This window comes from Bos javanicus, chromosome 24 (genome assembly GCF_032452875.1).
Source record: "Bos javanicus breed banteng chromosome 24, ARS-OSU_banteng_1.0, whole genome shotgun sequence".
NCBI classification, from domain to species: Eukaryota; Metazoa; Chordata; class Mammalia; order Artiodactyla; family Bovidae; genus Bos; species Bos javanicus.
Window position 1 is genome coordinate 55,746,960 of NC_083891.1, and position 19,290 is coordinate 55,766,249.

Sequence of the window (19,290 nt, forward strand, 5' to 3'; positions counted from 1 at the left end):
TCTTTTCACTTTTATTCCCAGTCTATAAATGGAGTAATAATATCTAATTAACAAAATTCTTAATGTGATCCAACACATCCAATAAAACAATGTGTGCAAAAGTAAAATATGGTTGATTTCTTAGGCTTTACAAAGAACCCAAGTGGCTGCACACACATATACCAAACTTGTGGTACAAATTGTTTACAGTGAGACATTCTACATGTATATACACAGAATACGCTCGTGCATATCAATCCATTTGCTATGAAACTGTAACATCTTAATCTAATCTTCTTACCAAGGCAGGAATATTCCCTACAAAATTCTTCCAAGGTGGTCACACCACCAAGGCATGAACACCTCCAATGGTGGGTAGCCCACTCCCTCACAGGAAGATCCATTCCATGTTAGAAGAGGTCCAGCTATGAAAACTGGACAGTAAAAACAGTAAAAAGTTGTTTTTACTGTATCCTTTATAATTTCTCATATTCTAGATCGGTGTTCTAGTGCTATCTAGAATAAGTCTGATGTCTCTGCCACCTGATAGTTCTTTGGTTAGTTAAAGAGTAAAAGTCCCCCCACACAAACACGATGAAGAGTGGATGCCATTTGGATCCTCGATACAACACCCTGATGTGGGAGGTTTATTTATGTTGTTCACACATGAAAGGACCAAGGCTCAGAGAGGGCAGATACTCTTTGCAAGGTCACACAGCTAATAAAGAAAGAGTCAAGATTCAAACCCAAATCTGCTAGATTCCACAGCCTACGCTCTTAACCCCTATACCTTATTTCTAAATATTTCTTCTTCGAGTCAGGCACTCTTTTTTTAAATTTTTATTTTATTTTTAAACTTTACATAATTGTATTAGTTTTGCCAAATATCAAAATGAATCCGCCACAGGTATACATGTGTTCCCCATCCCGAACCCTCCTCCCTCCTCCTTCCCCATACCATCCCTCTGGGTTGTCCCAGTGCACTAGCCCTAAGCATCCAGTATCGTGCATCGAACCTGGACTGGCAACTCGTTTCTTACATGATATTTTACATGTTTCAATGTCATTCTCCCAAATCTTCCCACCCTCTCCCTCTCCCACAGAGTCCATAAGACTGTTCTATACATCAGTGTCGAGCCTATTATACAGAGTGAAGTAAGCCAGAAGGAAAAACATCAATACAGTATACTAACGCATATATATGGAATTTAGAAAGATGGTAACAATAACCCGGTGTATGAGACAGCAAACGAGTCAAGCACTCTTGAAGCCCATTTCCTCTATTCCTGCCTCATTTGGAACACGACCCAGACCTTCCTTCACTCCTGCTCCATTTACAAGGCTCTCTTAGCACCTCTGTTTAAACATGTTACCCTCAAAACAAACCACATACAATGGCCGATGCACACGTGCACCATTCCAGACACTCACTGTATCTCCCTGGGAGGTTCGCTCCCCCACTCTCCAAAGAGATAGCTTCACACTTTCTCTTTTCTAAAACTGCCCACAACTTCTCCCCCTTCCCACTCTCAGCTGACCGCCATGTCCCCTACTCCTTTGAGAAAATAAAAGCAAGCCAACCGGAGCTCCCTCGCATCGCATCAGGAGGCAGGAGAGCCCACTGCAGAGTGCACACCGGCTCCCGCCCCTTCTGCCACACCTCTGCCCCGTCTGCACGTCTCCACTCCAGAAGGCAGGCCCTTGTGTTCCCACCGTCTCATGACTCGCCTTCTGTCATGGAACCTTCTTTCCCCTGCCCCATCGCTCTGCTTCAGTCTAATGAGGGGTCTCCAACAGAGCACCCACAGTGCCTGGGATTCCCCACTCTGGAAAGAAGAAAGGAAGAAAGGGAGGGAGGGGAGGGAGGGAGGGGAGGAAGGAAGGGAAAGAACGCGCTCACCCTCACCACCCGTTTCCCACATCCGAAAGTGACACCATCATTACCACCTGCCTCTCTGTCCCCCTGGAGAAGGGAGTGGCAACCCCTCCAGTATTCTTGCCTGGAGAATCCATGGACAGAGGAGCCTGGAGGGCTCCAGTCCGTGGGGTCACAGAGAGTTGGCCACGACTAAGTGAGCACGTCTCTCCCATGCCCTGCGCCAATCAGCTTCAGCTACAGCACACACTGTAAACATTCCTACCATTTTACCTTCCACACTTTTCTCCCTGGATCACTTTACTCCGGTCCCATGGGTCTTCTTTACGCCTTCCAGAAAACTTGTCCTGCCTGTTGCCATGTTATAACTTCATCTCATGAGTCAGGTCTCAGCCTAAATGTCATCTTCTCAAAACGGTTCCCCTCTACTCCATACCCAGACATATTCTATCAGAGTTTCCCTGTTTCATTCTCTTCGTAGAACGCATTATTCTCTGATTATACCATATTTATTTGTCTCCTTGTTTATTTATTCTCTTTTCCCACTAAAATGAGAGCAGGAATCTTGTCTTTTCACCACTGTATCTCCAGTGACTAGAACAACATTTGGCCCAGAGTGATGCTGAGTGAATATCCATCAAATTAGTGAATGCACTCAACAAATTAGCCAACAATACTTTATTATGTGACGATTGTCCTAACTGCGACCACTGTTTTAGATTCCATAAAATCATTCCTTCAACCATTGTTCATGTCATTAAATTAAGTGCCATTTAACTCAAGACAAGCTTATTAAGCAGGAAGCAACAGTTAAAACTGGACATGGAACAAAAGACTGGTTCCAAATAGGAAAAGGAGTTCGTCAAGGCTGTATATTGTCACCCTGTTTATTTAACTTATATGCAGAGTACATCATGAGAAACGCTGGACTGGAAGAAACACAAACTGGAATCAAGATTGCTGGGAGAAATATCAATAACCTCAGATATGCAGATGACACCACCCTTATGGCAGAAAGTGAAGAGGAACTCAAAAGCCTCTTGATGAAAGTGAAAGTGGAGAGTGAAAAAGTTGGCTTAAAGCTCAACATTCAGAAAACGAAGATCATGGCATCCGGTCCCATCACTTCATGGGAAATAGATGGGGAAACAGTGGAAACAGTGTCAGATTTTATTTTTCTGGGCTCCAAAATCACTGCAGATGGTGACTGCAGTCATGAAATTAAAAGACGTTTATTCCTTGGAAGGAAAGTTATGACCAACCTAGATAGCATATTCAAAAGCAGAGACATTACTTTGGCAACAAAGGTTCGTCTAGTCAAGGCTAGTTTTTCCTGTGGTCATGTATGGATGTGAGAGTTGGACTGTGAAGAAGGCTGAGTGGGGAAGAATTGATGCTTTTGAAGTGTGGTGTTGGAGAAGACTCTTGAGAGTCCCTTGGACTGCAAGGAGATCCAAACAGTCCATTCTGAAGGAGATCAGCCCTGGGATTTCTTTGGAGGGAATGATGCTAAAGCTGAAACTCCAGTACTTTGGCCACCTCATGTGAAGAGTTGACTCATTGGAAAAGACTCTGATGCTGGGAGGGATTGGGGGCAGGAGGAAAAGGGGATGACAGAGGATGAGATGGCTGGATGGCATCACTGACTCGATGGATGTGAGTCTGAGTGAACTCCGGGAGTTGGTGATGGACAGGGAGGCCTGGCGTGCTATGATTCATGGGGTCACAGAGTCAGACACGACTGAGCAACTGATCTGATCTGCAAGACACTGTGGTAGGTGTTTTGTGAGATGTGAGAGTAAAGGCTTGCCACAGTCCCTGCCTCCTTTGGGAATGTCTAAGGAAATAAAAAAAAGTAGTGGGGATGTTCTTGAAAGGTTAGTGTCATTGAATTTATAGTGTTGAGTATTTTGAAACTCTGGGGAGGTGTTGTGATGACTAAAATAAACAGAAAGGCTCTTTGAAGGATATGAAACACTACAGAATGTTTAAGGACATTGAGTGAAATTCCTCTTGGAGAAGGATCTGGGTAGACTTTTTGAGCTAAACTTGGAAGAATGTGTTTGGGTTTTGAAGCAACATATTCTAAGAGGAGGCAAAACATGACAAAGACATATAGGCAAGAGTCACATTATTCCCTGCAGGGTAGGGTGTTTCTCTAAGCTCTTTTCGATGACCACCAGTGACATGATCCCACATGTAAGGTCTACAACAGCTTTAGGGACCATGATCCTGCATGGACCATTTCTAGGCTCTACGTTCTCTTCAGAATTTAATCCAGATCCTTGAGATATTCACACCTGGTTCTATTTTGAGGTAGACTCAGAAGGGATCTTCTCACTCTGAACACCAGCTTGGGATAAACACACTTAGAGACACTCAAAGATAAATCTAAGGAGGAAGGTTTTGAAAGCACTTTGAAGAGTTAAAACCACTGCACTGATACAAGGTGGGGTGGCTGTTAAAGAAGGAAACCAGTTTATGAGAATTATTATTCAATAGCTCCAAGATCAGTGATAAGTGCATCCAAAGACATGAAGCAGAGTTAATGCAGTTACACATCCATTTCTTGTGCTGTACGACCATGGGAAGCATTACTAATCCCCAAAAGATACCTGCTGGGAAGACGATTGAAAACAGCTGTTTAGTCCACAAGAAAAGAACCGAGTGAATTCAAAGTACTGCGGGCATTGAACTGATGGAGTTCCAGAGTCAGACCTCATCCACTAACCCCAGGATTTATAAGGAATTAAAGAGGATTCCATCAGAAGGTACATTTGTTTCAAGCATAAATCACCCTGCCAACTCATTTATTATTGTAATAACCTCTCTCCACATTTCCATTATTGTAGAGGACTTCTTTTCAAATGAAAAATGGCGTGGCTGATTACTTGTATGGGACTTGGCGTCATACTCATTTTGGTTTCTTGTTTGAGGCAGCGAGAGGCCCGAGGAAAGGCCCTTATATCCTTACATGCATATCAATTACGGTTAATGGAGTTCGTGGGTTTATTACGTGTTGGGGAGTTAAGAAACAAGAACTATAATGGCGGAAGCCATAGCAATCCGACTGATATCTCTAAGAAAACTTCAAGATTTCAAGCACTGAAAATAGTTAAAACTATCTAGGCAACTGTTTACATTCAGCAAGGATAATTATATGAGCTTATAACTCTTCCCCATCATATTAGAATACTTTAATAACCTATATTTTATTTATAGCTAGTTGCTAAGTTTATTAGTGCTTATTATAGGATATGTTCTTAATTTTATGTTTTACAAAACAATTTGAATAATCAGAATTACTTTTTGTGAATCCTTTTCCATTTGCAATAAGATGAGTGAATTATAAAAAGCCATTTTCTAAACATGCTAACAGGTGCAAAAAAAGATTGACAGAGCAATACGAGAAAGTATTCTTAATGCAGGCTTTCGAAGATTTTAAATGGAATTTCTATAATGAATGCATACCATTTTTAACGGGGCTGGTTTAGTACACAGGGGATGCTGAACATAGGATGTAACAGTATATTTTATTTAACAATAACCATAATCAGTGACATGATATATAGATGTGTGTACAAAATTGAGAACTGGAATCAGAATTTGTTATGTAAAAAATTTAAAAGAAACACTGGAAGAAAATGCAAAGCATTAGAAACTAACAATTTTGAATTATTGAAGGAAACTTTAAATTTCAGGTATAGATGGATAAAGAAATTAGCCCCATTAAGGCAGAAGGAGGTGATGACGTTTAAGCTTTCTGCTGAGCCTGGGACCACGGCCCTGTCACGAGACGACTTATTAATTGAGCCAAATCCTCCTAGATGCTTGACGTGTGTTAGTTGTTCAGTCGTGTCTGACTCTTTTCAACCCCATGGACTGTAGCCCCCCAGACTCTTCTGTCTATGGGATTCTCCAGGCAAGAATACTGGAGTGGGTTGCCATTTCTTTCTCCACGGGATCTTCCCCACCCAGGGATCGAACCTGGGTCTCCTGCATTGCAGGCAAATTCTTTACCATCTGAGCCACAAGTGAGGCAAGATGCTTGCTCGCTTGCTCTATGGGGACCCATGTAAGGATATAAAGCTCCCATGGATGAGAAGCTCCCAGACCAGGAGATGGTCATACATTATAAGCCTGAATCAATGCCTTTCCTGGTCTCTCAAGTACATCACCGTCCTCTACCTGACTGGGCTGTGCCTTGGTTATTGTTTAAATCACTGTGTGTGAGTCACCAAATTTCCTTCTGATTTTCCTTCTCAGTTTTTCACACCAAAAGGAATGTTACCTAAGTGAGGTTCTCAGAACGGAACTCTGGTGTGAGGCCTCTAGGAAGTGAGCTGCCTTTAAGAAGTTCTGAACATAAATTGAATTACCAAGAATTCTATTCATTGAAAAACACATTATATTGCATCATGTCCTTTTCAAACAGAGTGAAACTTGCTTATATTAAATTTCTAGGAACCCAAGGAAAAAATTTGATATAGGATGGAATTTGATATACTCCAGAAATATTACATGTGCATGTAATAGACCTGGATTTCCAATTTGATTGCTACACAGAGAGATTCAATATAGGTGGGTTCAATATTGGCGGGGGGTAGGGGGATCATTGAATTTGCATTTGTGTTTTTCAGGACATATATGGTATGTTTCCTCAAGGTAAAAATCAGATTGCTTCCTGGGTTCAAGAAAAAAGCTAAATATTCATGGGAACAGGAATTCTGGGAGGAATTTGACCAGATGAGTATAGTGTAAGCAATCTAGTTTTCACTTCATTCCACTTTAATATTAATTTATTTGACTGGAGTTTAGACTATTGAATTCTGGAATGGCATCTTTCTCTCTTTCCCTAGCCCTTTAATTCTCTGGTCTATAACTTCTCTATCCCCTTCTTTATTTAACATTTGAATATTTACCTAAATGAAAGTGTTCAAAAGAAGAGAATTAACCAAAACATTTCAACGCGTAAAGATATTTTCTGTCCCTTAGAAAGTCACAAGTCTCAGAAAATCATAAAAAAATAATGAAATAGTGACATAAAAACTGAAATAAACTGTATTAATACTTAATACATAAAATATACCTCCCCTTTAAATTGTAGACAAAAAATTACTAGCTTTTTGCACACATTTTTGTTGCCCCATTCTTTTTTGTTTGTTTGAATTCTGAACTCGAACACCACTATATTAAATACTCACACTTGGGTGGGATAAACTAGGATTTATCCCAGTTTCCCCTCTCCCATGGAAGACTCTAACACAAGGAATTCCATGGACTCAATTCTCTTCACCGAAGAATGAATGGGTGAGCAAAGGATAAACTCTGTTTAGGAACCGTTTGATACTTTGAAAAACTTGCTTTCTTTACATGAGAGGGGGGAAAAAAAAAAGCTAAAATCATAAAGTTTGTTACCATACAGCTCTATAATCACTTCTAAATCCTACAGATTTCACTCAGTGTTCCAAGTAAGCAAATGTAATGAAATAAATAGAAACATATGTTTTGAGTACCATAACAGATTGACTTCCCAACAGATAAGGAACTCTGAGCTATTTCTCTTACAAACAAGTTAGGTCATACAAACATTCAAAAAAAAAAAAAAATACTAATCCCTTTCACCTGAAATATTTCACATGGTTACTTCAAAAACCATTTTCATCCTCAAAAAAGACACATATTTAGCCAGCTGAGCTCTTCTTTATACATAAGGTTATGCTAGGGACTCAGCAGTTTGTAGAGAGAACCACTGCTTTCTTGGGCTCTGCATCCTTAGTTTACACCACAAAGGAATCTCAAACCAATGACTGACTTACATGACTATTTCACCGAAACGGCAGAGCCTTCCGTGCAAAACCAACGATCCAGCAGCATCCTACAGCCCCTGCTTCAGTTACATCAAGAGGAGGCAAAAGTGATCTATATCTAGGAGGCACCATGGAATGAACACACACAACACACAAAAATGAATTAAATACTTAGGTAAGTAATGCAGAGTTACAGCAATAACAAAATGCAAGCTTTACACAACAGCTCCATGAGAACTCTCCTGCAACTACTAACTCTTCTTCTGCCCACCCCAACCCTCTCCTCCAACATAAACACACACACACACACACACACACACACACACACCCGCCCCCCGCTGCCATGGCTGAAATACTGCCTCTGGATTTGCATTTGCCCAAGTATCTGGTTTCTAACAGCAAGTTTGGGAGGAAGGCCAGATTCACCTGCTCATTGTCACTGGTGATTTTCTGTGACTTCTTTATGGCCTTGACCCTGGAGGTTACTCTGATCTGAAGGCAGAAAAATGATGGTTTGGGAGAAGGGAAGGAAAGGGGACTCTCTTGAAGAAGGGCATGGCAGGAGGAAACACTGTGTTTGTGGGTGAGAGAGGGTGACTGCGACAGAATGGGCAGAAGAGGCAGCAGGAATGACCTGCACTTCTTTCTCAGTTTCGCCTCCTGTTCTTCCTGCTGTTTTGTGGGGAACCAGCTGAAGAATTGATGCATTTGAACTGTGGTGCTGAAGAAGACTCTTGACAGTCCCTTGGACAGCAAGGAGATCAAACCTAAGGGAAATCAACCCTGAATATTCATTGGAAGGACTGATGCTGAAGCTGAAGCTCCAACATTTGGCCACCTGATGTGAAGAGCTGACTCTTTGGAAAAGACCCTGATGCTGGGAAAGATTGAAGGCAGGAGAAGAAGGGGGTCACAGAGGATGAGATGGTTGGATGGCATCACCAACTCAATGGTCATGAGTTTGAGCAAACTCAGGAGATAGTGAAGGACAGGGAAGCCTGGTGTGCTGCAGTCGCTGGGGTGGCAAAGAGTCAGACACGACTTAGTGACTGCAAAACAAAGTCAGAGGCTCCCAGTGCCTGTGGAGTGGGGGTCTTCCAGGTGTAAACCCTGCAGAAAGTGATGTCTGTGGGGCTTGTCTGGAAGGAGTAGCATTGTTTCTACTTCAATTACATAATTATTCAATACATATGCAGTGACTTGGACATTAGCAGTGGCCAAAGTGTGCCCAAGCACCTCCCTTGTTGGCACAGCAAAGAACCCCCAGTAAGGAGCAGAAAGGTGGAGCTTCAGGAGCTACTCGGTTGTCCTCCACTTCTATGGCCATTTGCCCATACAGCGTTGAGCATTCGGCTTTAGTTCTCTCCTTGAATGCAGGGACACTGGGTCCAGACTGCCTGGCTGGCAGGCTTCTCTCCTGTTCTTTACCATTTGACCTTTCAGACCAGATTGAAAGCCTGTGCAGTACTGCCTCAGGTGAAGCCCCCTCTGGAAACCCTTCCTCCACCGTGTTGATAACTCCAGTTGGGACTTTTTTGAAAAACGTTTACTGGAGTCCGGCTGTTTACAAGGCTGTTAGTCTCAGGTACACAGCAAAGTGAATCGGTTATGCACATGCACACATTCACCCTCTTTTAGATTCTTTCCCATAGGTCAGTACAGGGTGTTGAGTAGAGTTCCCTGTGCTCCACAGCAGGTCCTTATTATTTATCTACTTCATGTGTGTGTGTCAGTCACTCAGGTGTGTACGACTCGTTGGGATCCCATGGCCTGGAGCCACCAGGCTCCTCTGTCCATGGAATTCTTCAGGCAAGAATATTGGAATGGGTTGCCATTTCTCCTCCAGGGGATCTTCCTGACCCAGGGATTGAACCTGGGTCTCCTGCAATGCAGGCAGTTTCTTTACCGTCTGAGCTACCAGGGAAGCCCCATCTATTTTATGTAGTCATGTGTATATGTCAATCCCAGTCTCCCAATTTATCCTTCCCACTCCTTCTGACCAGTAGCCATAAGTTTGTTTTCTACATCTGTAACTCTATTTCCATTTTATAAATATGTTCATTTGTACCATTTTTTTTACATTCCATATATAAGCAATGTATTAATATACAATATTTGTCTTTCTCTGTGGGACTTACCTCACTCAGTATGATCCCCAGGTCCAGGTCTCCAATCTCCAGGTGCATCCATGTTGTTATAAATGGCATTATTTCATTCTTTTTTATGGCTGAGTAATGTTCTATGGTTTTTCCAGTGGTCACGTATGGATGTGAGAGTTGGACTGTGAAGAAAGCTGAACACCAAAGAATTGATGCTTTTGAACTGAGGTGTTGGATAAGACTCTGAGAGTCCCTTGGACTGCAAGGAGATCCAACCAGTCCATTCTGAAGGAGATCAGTCCTGGGTGTTCATTGGAAGGACTGATGCTAAAGCTGAAACTCCAGTACTTTGGCCACCTCATGTGAAGAGCTGACTCATTGGAAAAGACTCTGATGCTGGGAGGGATTGGGGGCAGGAGGAGAAGGGGACGACAGAGGATGAGATGGCTGTATGGCATCACCGACTTGATGGACATGAGTTTGAGTGAACTCCGGGAGTTGATGATGGACAGGGAGGCCTGGTGTGCTGCGATTCATGGGGTCACAAAGAGTCGGACACGACTGAGGGACTGAACTGAACTGAACTGATGTCTTCTTTGGAGCCTTTTAAAGGGATGGAAACATCTGTCATTAGTCAAGCACATGGCATGCAAGAATCCAATATCAGGTTGGTTTTCTGCTTCTTTAAGGAAGATATACAATATTATAAAATAGTTTATTTATAACATACTCTCTTGACCACAAAACTCTGATGTTTTACAGCCTCCCCTCTGCCCCTGCCTTAAATCTAACTGTTGCTATTCCAGAACAGAGGCTTTTTCAAGGAGCAATAGTAATTCACCTATTTCTGAATTTCCCAAAAATTGAAGGAAGACTGTCCTGAAATTTCCCTTAGTAATTCCTGCTAATATTAACCTTTTCTCTTCATGTATAAAAATATAGGGAAATTTTAAAATACTTAAGAACAAACTCTTTTCAAATATCCTACAGCATTTTAGAAGTTCATAGTCCCTTCAAATTTGATCATTCTTATCCTCTGATAATCTTTTGATCATCACTACTTATACATTCCTTTAGCCTGATTTGTCGTATTTTAGAAACAATCAAAAGGCATTTCTATAATCAGCCTGTTAGTGATTTCCTCTCAAACAGGCTAAATTTACATGAAAGAGGGAAAAGCAGTCCCTTTACAAACAGACACACTGCCAGAAATCACCTTTCTTTCTTTTGCCTGGCCCACTCTCTCCCTGGAGGCCGGCACAGCCCATCACAGGCTGGAACCAGAGGGTGAATATAAGAAGGCCCAGCCTCCCAGAAACTTAGTTTCACTCCTTCCTTCAAACTCCCAAACCCCAGTTCTAGATCTGTTGACAAGGCTCTGATCTATGTACCTCATAAAATTGACTCCAACTCTGCCTTGACTCCTGACCTTGGCCTTGACTCCTAATAGAACGGTTCCCTGAATTCCTCACTGAATTCAGCGGCTTCCAGTTACTCTCCCTTGGGTCTTTTCTTCCCTCATCTTGCTACTTCCAGAGCCAGCCAGACACAGCAGTGCAGAACCCCCAAATAAAATACACCGAAGTCCATTAAGAATCACCTAAAATGTCAACACAATTTGAAAGCGGGCTATTAACAGTGCATCTGTGAAGTTGACAGTACTTGTGATAAGCAGGAAAAGCAACAATGAATACTAATGTCTTATATTTGTATAGCACCTTAGAGTTTTCAAAGTGCTGTCATAACACTCCGTTGAAATAGCAAATGGGGTATTATTTTCCCACTTTGCACATGAAAACACTTGAGTCTGGAAGGGTTAAGTGCATGAGGCAAAACAAAGAAGAGAATTCAGTTCTTGGACCCACAATGTAATATTTTGTGTGCTATACAGGATGCCCCCAGGAAGACGAATAGAAGGTACCTGTGAGCTCCTCAAGCTTTGGGAACTTGTTTTTAAAATGCTCAGTTTTCCCCGTGTGGCCATGAAGCACTTGTGCCAGCCATGAGGACCACTTATCACAGATGCAGATCCCCAGGCCTCATCCCAGCATGCAGAGTCAGAGGTGGGGCAGGGTTTGCATATTAAATAGTGCCCCCAAATAACTATGATGCACCTACCCTAAGTGAGACAGAGCACGTGAAGAACTAGTCCCCACCCGAACAGGATTTTCCTGGTGGAGAACTGCAGAGAAACAAGGTCCCCATGAACTGTCGTTCTGAGAGCAGCCAATGAGTCAGGACAGCGTTCCCTTTCCTTGTTTTATATTTTTGCAGTAACACACGGTCATAATCAACACTCTAGAGACACAGGTTGATGAGATTTCCAGCACCTGGCACAATATTCACCATTAAATATTTACCGTTGTAGGTATCTGATACCTAGTCATTCTATATAAAATGGGACAAAGTTCAACACTCTACCCAGATGGACAATTCAGAAATGGACTAGATGGAATCAAGCATCTGTTCTTTTGTGTACAGACCAACCCAATTTCCAAGGTCTTTGAAGTGTGTCCTGAGAGGAGGCAAACTACATTCTGTGAGATTTGTTTTGTTTTAACAAGCCTTCATGTAACTTCTAGATGAGATCAGCATCATTAGCCTTTCTGGAGGCAAAACACGGGGCTCCCCCCTCCCGCCCACTGAATTGCTATTGTACTATACAAACATGCCCTCCAGCAACCCTTACCCACCCCTGCCCTCTGCCCTCACCTCCCGCCAACAGAAGCCCCATTCACAATCTACCTCTGCTGTTTATTATCTTCTTAACTCAGCACCGGCCCTTAGACACCTGAGAGAGCAATGCGATAAACAGAATTCTCTAGACATTACTCACTTTTTAATGAACAACTGAATTGCAGATATACTATTTGACTGCAAAAAGAAGTTGATAGGTTTGAGTGCTTCTCGACTTGAATGCACACATGAGTCTACCCCCACAGTGTTGTAGTCATTATGCCATTTGAAAAAGCATAAAGAGAAGCTATCACTCCGCACATGGTAAAAATGGCAGCCATTTGGAGCCACCCATGAAGATGTTAAGGCTAAGCTCTTGGAGAGCTGTAGATATTTTCAGCATGGGCAGGAAAGAGCAAGTTTCTCTAAAAGAAAACACATTGACAGCAAGGGAACAGGTTGCTTCTATTGTCAATGCCCTAACGACTTTCTTAAATTAGCTTTTTTATGGGAACCCTTTCTGCATGCTTGATGACGCTCAGACCACCCAAGTTAATTTGATACAAATGTAATTTAAGAGATTCCATGTGTGTCTTAAAGAAGATTTGGGTATGTGGGTTTTGAGTTGTTTTTGTGGGGGTTTTTTTTTCTCTCTTCTTCTTTTACTTGTTTTTGTCAACTTTGGTACAAGTTCTTTACCATATTTGTGCTTTGGAAAATGAGGATTTTCTGCTTGATTATTGCTTATAATCCAAGATAACAGTTAAAGTAAATGAATTAGAAAATGTTCATTAACATCAAATACAAATCAAAAAGTTGGTTCTTCCATGGAAGCATGTGGACATAATTTCAGTTGTAGTCCATAGGAGTAGCTAAGTAGAGCTGTTGGTGAGGAGATGATATACTTAGGTTTATACCTTGGACCAGGAAAAACAAAATGTATCATTTTACAGAAGGCTGAAAGCAGAGGAGGAATTTGAGTTGTTCAGTTGCAACCTCCTCTTTCCAAGGTGAGTCAACTGAAGGAAGACCTCCAGGGCTGTATCCATGACTGCTTGACGTGTTTCTGGTATTCACTAGGACATCTAAAAGCAATCAGAAATACTGTAAGAAAAGAACTTGTGGATAATTCTGTTTAATATTTCTATCCATAATTTTAAATTGGCACTTTCTTATTTTCTTCCATGTAATTTCAAATTCATAGCACAAGAATTCAGAGCTGAAATTTGTCTGCTGCTTCTTCTGCTAAATCATTTCAGTTGTGTCCGACTCTGTGCGACCCCATAGATGGCAGCCCACCAGACTCCTCTGTCCCTGGGATTCTCCAGACAAGAATACTGCAGTGGGTTGCCATTTCCTCTCCAATGCATGAAAGTGAAAAGTGAAAGTGAAGTTGCTCAGTCGTGTCTGACTCTTAGCAACCCCATGGACTGCAGCCTACCAGGCTCCTCCATCCATGGGATTTGTCTAGATTGCCTAAATATTCCACAAGTCAAGATTTGATTCTAAGTTTTAAATATTCACAGAGAAAAATGGAGAATGCAGGCTTTGGAGTCAGATATTTCTAAGTTCAAATCTCAGTTCTGCCACTGGTTCTTTTTGAACATTGGGAGTTAGTTAACTTCTCTGTGAGTTAGTTTCTCTGGTGAAAAATTGAAATACATAAGATGATTGTAAGAATTAAAAGGGACAAACTTTGGGAAATACTAAATACATGGTATAAAACAAAGAAGGAAGGAAGGGAGGGAGAAGGAAAAAGGGAGGGAGGAGGAAGGCAGGAAAGAAGGGAGGAAGAGAAAAGAAATGGCAGTGGTTTGGGCATTTTTTGCTGAGAGGTTTTGGCACTCTAAGAGCTCCCAGGTATACCCAGTCTAGCCCCTTAGACCGGTGATCACCCAGGCTATAGGTTTGTTCTCAGTGTTTGGCTGAGAGTAAGAGGAATTTAATCTCTCTGCCAAGGTAGCTTATCTTACACTACTTTGACAAGATGAGAATGGAAGAAAGGAAAATCCAAAGAAATGGTCAGGGTAGGGGCAGAGGGGGAAGAAGAAATCAGGAATTTTATAGATCTATGTTCCATAAAGAAAAAATATTAAAATTTATAAAACTTACATATGCTTTACTGGAAAGGAAAAAAAGGAAGGAAATATGTCCCTAATACAGGGACAGAAGTTGTTGTTGTTACTCAACCATTAAGTCATGTCTCAGTCTTTGCAACCCCATGGTCTACAGTATGTCAGGCTTCACTATCTCTTGGAGCTTGCTCAAACTCATGTCCATCGTGTTGATGATGTCATCCAACCATCTCATCCTCTGTCACCCCTTTCTCCTCCAGCCCTCAATCTTTCCCAGCATCTGGGTCTTTTCCAGTGAGTCGACTCTTTGCATCAAGTAGCCAAAGTATTGGAGTTTCAGCTTCAGCATCAGTTGGAATGGTTGGATCTGCTTGCAGTCCAAGGGACTCTCAAGAGTCTTCTCCAGCACCACAGTTTGAAAGCATCAATTCTTTGGCACTCAGCCTTCTTTATGGTCCAATTCTCACATCTGTACATGACTACTGGAAAAACCATAGCTTTGACTGGACAGACCTTTGTCGGCAAAGTGATGTCTCTGCTTTTTAATACACTGTCTCAGTTTGTCAAGGCTTTCCTTCCAAGGAGCTAGCATCTTTTAATTTCATGGCTGCAGTCACCATCCACAGTGATTTTGGAGCCCCAAAATAAAATCTATCACTGTTTCCACTTCCCATTTAATTGCCATGAAGTGATGGGACCTAATTCCAAGTATCAAATCTGTAACAGTCAGAAAAAGTGAATTATAAAGCTGTCAAGAAAAGACATCCTTTAGATAGAGAAGCTCCCCTAAGGCTTCTTCAGACAAGTCAAGGAAAGCAGGACTGAGAGCTTGGAGAAGAGCTCTCTTAGGACAAATCATCAGACACAGGTTCAAGTGCTGGCCATTAGCTTAGTACCTAAGCAAAATATTACACAAAAAAAGATTCTCTCTAATGCTGTACATGGATTGCATCATTTGAATGAGGCTCAAAAACAATGTCACTAAAAGGTAGGGAAGAATACTTGAAACCAAAGAAAGAGAAGTTTCCTTAGGAAAATTGTCCACATCAATCTAGGATCAAGTCTGATCCTTGACTAAATGCCACTTCAGACAAAACTTGTTGAAATGTATGTCATAGTATTAATGCAAAAGTAAATTCATTTTAAGGTTTATGGTTTCATGTCTTACACTTAAGACTTTCACAGACTTCGAATTCATTTTTGTATGTGAATGTTACTCAACCACAGAATAGAAGGAGCTCTTGCCATTTGCCAACGTGGATGAAGCTGGAGGGCATTATGCTAAGTGAAATAAGCCAGAGAGAGAAAGACAAATGTTGTGTAGTATAACTTACAAGTAAAATTTGGGGAAACAAAAAAAAGTCAAACTTATATAAACAGAGGGAAGTGGTGGTTTCCAGGAGTTGGAAGGTGGAGGAAATGGGGAGATGTTAATTAAAGGGTACAAACTTTCAGTTATAAGATGAATAAAGTTCTGAGAATCTAATGTAGAGTTAATAATACTGTATTGGTACTTAAAATTTGCGGAGAGGAGATTTTCAATATTCTCACCAATAAAAAGGTAACTACATGAGGTGATAAAGGTATTAATTAACTTGCGGTAGTCATTTCACAATGTATACCTATATCAAATTATCATGTTGTTGGGACTTCCCTTAAACCAAAGGTTTAGACTCCATGCTCCCAATGCAGGGGTCCCAGGTTCTATCCCTGGTCAGGGAACTATATCCTGCATGCTGCAACTAAGACCCAGTGCAGCAAATAAATAAATAATAATAATAAATTACATGAATGAATAAGTAAAAATACAATGTTAAAAAACTTTTTAAAAACTATCATGCTAAAAAACAAACAAAAAAGTTCTTATGCTGTGCACTTTAAATGTATAACAATTTTATTTGTCAATTATACTTCAATAAAGCTGGAGTAAAATTCCAAGGAAAAAATTAAAGACACAGTACAAAAAGGTTATGAAATCAAATAATAAAGTACCTAGAACATTTCCTTGCACATAGATTATACCCCATAAATGATAACTTTATTATTATTACTAAATAGATATCTAAGCGGTCCAAAAATAAACTTCACTGACATAATTGTATTTCATCTCTAAGCCTCAGATGCCCACACTGCTGTTTAAATCCATCCAGCTATTAGCACAGAGGCACAAGCAATTTAACAGTTATATTAGTATTTTTTCATTTTTGAAGCTCTTGAATACAAGTTCTTCTGCCTCTTCATAGATTCTGTTTTTCAATCCTTTGATCTCTTTCTGGACTTTGTCCTAAATTCTTTCTGTCCTCCGTAAGCGCTCTTTGCAGGCCAATCACCACTCTAATCCTTCCTTTTACCTCATGTTCTGGCCCTCTCTGTTACCTGCACTTTTGACCCCATCATTTCCAATTTATTTACTTCCTTCTCCTCTTCAGCTGGCCATTCATCATCCCCTCTTGTTTCTGTTCAACAGTACTTACACTTTTTCATCTAAAAACCCCTTGATACTTTAAAAAAATTATTTACAATGCCAATGAGTTTTTGTTTACATGGACTACATCTATTAATACTAATATATTAGAAGTTAAAACTGAACATTTTAAAATATTTATTAATGTTTTTTTTTTATTTTGCCACATCATGTGGCTTGTGGGAACACAGTTCCTGACCAAGAATTGAACCCAGGCCTCAGCACTGAAAGCACTCAATCCTAACCACTGGACCACCAGGGAATTCCCTTATTAATGTATTTAAAAATAATAATTATAATCCTTTTTACATGTTAACATATCTTTATGAAAATACTATACTTTCCATGACAAAACTAAAGTGACTTTTTTTCTCTACATTTTTGAAAATCTCTTCAGTATTCGGTTAAATGAAAGTGGATTATCATTATCTGCTTCTGCGTTCAATTTGCTGAGATAAGTTGAGATAAATTAAGAGTATTCAGCCTCACACAGATTTATAGTTAGAAAATGGAGATGTATTTTTATAATCTTTTCAGATAATGATGGATTTTCTTCTTTGACATGACATGACATTCAACATGAGTAGTTTCTGAAAAGTCAACTGCAATATGGAATGTGAAACCATACCAGTCAAATATTTGTAATCTGCTCAGTTAAGATCAATTGGTCCATCATGCATATTAAGTGAATTGAGTGTCCATGCATGAATTTGTGTTATTAGGATTAGTCATTTGGAAATTATTGGTTCTCCAAGTTATGTAGATCTTCCAAATGTTGACACATTTAATTATACAATATCCAAAAAAATTGCATTTGTTCATATCACCAGCAATCTCATCACAAAAGTCTTTAACTATTGTAAAGCTGTCAAGTTCATGGTGGTGGATAGAAGTTTTCCAAAATTCTAATTTTCACTTGAAAGCTCAAATTTTTATCATCGGCAAGAAATACTGTCAGTTGTTTTCCTTGGAGTGACAGTTTCACTTTTTTCATTTTTGAGAAAGTGTCTGCCAAATACACAAATCTGAATAACTCTAGCTTTTCTGCCAGTCACTGAAGTAAAAACAAGTGTCTCATGAAAAAGCCACTGGATCAGTTCATAGCTCGATCTTCACGTGAACTTTTCCTGAAGATGACCATCGTACTTTCATTACAAACAGGAGTGTTATATTTGGTCTTCTCTTCAAATCATACGAAATGGTAAAAAGGTACACTCAAGACCTGAGATTTTATTAAATTAACAATTTTTATTGCTTCATAAGAACATTTTAGGTGAAACTGATTACTTGTCTCTCATGAGTGCATGACAGAGGTGCATACAATGACTCCCAGTGGAGCTGGATTCCACTGACCTGATTTATTCTAAGGTGTTAGCAATGTTCCCCACACTGGAAAACCATTGCTTCAAATGTCGCTGCACACTCTTTAAAGCCATATTTCCTTCTTAAGGAGAGCTTCAAGAATAAGGATTTAATAAATTTGCTTCCCCTCTCTTAAACTTGTATAGGTTGATATATACCCAGATCACCCCAGATCTTGTCTTGCCTTATACTTTACACTTAAGTGTTTATATGAAGCATTTAAGAAGTATAAAGTCATGCTGATTGCTTGCTTGATTTTTTGAAAGCTTTAAAAATCGACTACACATTTACAGATTAGAGTACACTTTACCTAAGAGTTCCCAGTGACTGACTCATTAAGAAGGATTTTGGAAAACTGAAAAAAAAAAAAAAAAAGAAAACTGAAGGGTGTCTGGGAGAGGTCGGCTGGGTTAGTGGAGTGATGGAAACCACATCCCATGAATACCTATTGCAAGAACTAGGGGTGTTCAGGCAAGGGGTCTCTTGGGAGGACAGATGGGTTGCCTAAGAATTGTGTTCTGTGGAAAAGAGATTAGATAGCTCCCTACGGAGAAGGCAATGGCATCCCACTCCAGTACTCTTGCCTGGAAAATCCTATGGATGGAAGAGCCTAGTAGGCTGCAGTCCATGGGGTCGCTAAGAGTCGGACACGACTGAGCGACTTCCCTTTCCCTTTCCCTTTAGTAGTTCCAGGAGACCAGAGAAGGACAAATGAGAGAAAGTTACAGAAAGATTAACTTCAATTGAGAATTAAAAAAAAAAAAATTATAAGAGTTTTTTACCTACCAGTGTAATGGGTTATGTTGGAAGCAGCAGCCAACATGCTCAACAGAGGCTGGAAGATGGAAAATATAGAAACGGGGACTCAGACACCAGTACAGACAAGTGTACACAATTTCAAGATGGCCATGAACCCCGGGTGAAGATGACTTCTAAAGTCCTTTCCAGC